Below are 694 nucleotides of genomic sequence, written 5' to 3'. Positions count from 1 at the left end.
ACGCCAACGTTTACCTCACATGAAAAAGCCAGGCAAAATTTAGCCACCAAACCAGGCTCCTCGGATCCACAGGGCGCCGGCGCCCCCTGCTGGGCATGCGCACGCGTGCACGCAACCACGCACGCACGCACGTACGTACCCACGCATGCACGCACATATACTCACACGCAGCAGGCGAGGGGAACGGACGACCGCCGGCAAGGCCTCAGAGAAGACCAGGGACGCCTCTTTGAGGACAGTGGGGGCTCCCTGCCAGACTCACAGGCACACCCAGGCCACACACAGCACCACTACCCACAGGCCAAGGACCCCACCACATCACAAGACCTGGGAAGGCTCAGGGACCAAACGCCCTGATGCCATAATCAGTGCCCTTCTCTGCTGTCTCACTTGTGAGAGATACCACCAAGGTAGCGACAGTTACTGGGAAAAGGGCAGCGCCAAGTAGGCACTGTCACACGGGTCAGGGAGGCTCACTGTGGCCGCCAGCGGGAAGCAGACGCTGTCTGATGCTCAGGCTCCACTAGGACCTCCAGGGAGGTGGGCCCCGGGCTGCAGGCACCCGGCCTGATCTGGGCACCGCCGGCTTTGGGGGGGGGGGTCCGTCTTTTCACCTCTGGAATCCAGTTCAGGAGCCCCAGGCGATGCAAACGCTTACGCGCTCAGCTGCTAACAGAAGGCTGGAGGTTCCCGT

General features: G+C 62.4%; 1 protein-coding gene across 1 annotated transcript in view; it reads right to left on the bottom strand.

The window, feature by feature from the left end:
* ACOX3 (acyl-CoA oxidase 3, pristanoyl) overlaps positions 1-694 on the bottom strand; it is a 78,717-nt gene that overhangs the window by 36,492 nt on the left and 41,531 nt on the right. The gene's annotated exons all lie outside the window — the stretch shown is intronic.

This window comes from Orycteropus afer, unplaced genomic scaffold (genome assembly GCF_000298275.1).
Source record: "Orycteropus afer afer isolate SDZICR_OR568_19922 unplaced genomic scaffold, OryAfe1.0 scaffold00871, whole genome shotgun sequence".
Taxonomy (NCBI): domain Eukaryota; kingdom Metazoa; phylum Chordata; class Mammalia; order Tubulidentata; family Orycteropodidae; genus Orycteropus; species Orycteropus afer.
This window is presented reverse-complemented; position numbering and strand designations above follow the sequence as displayed.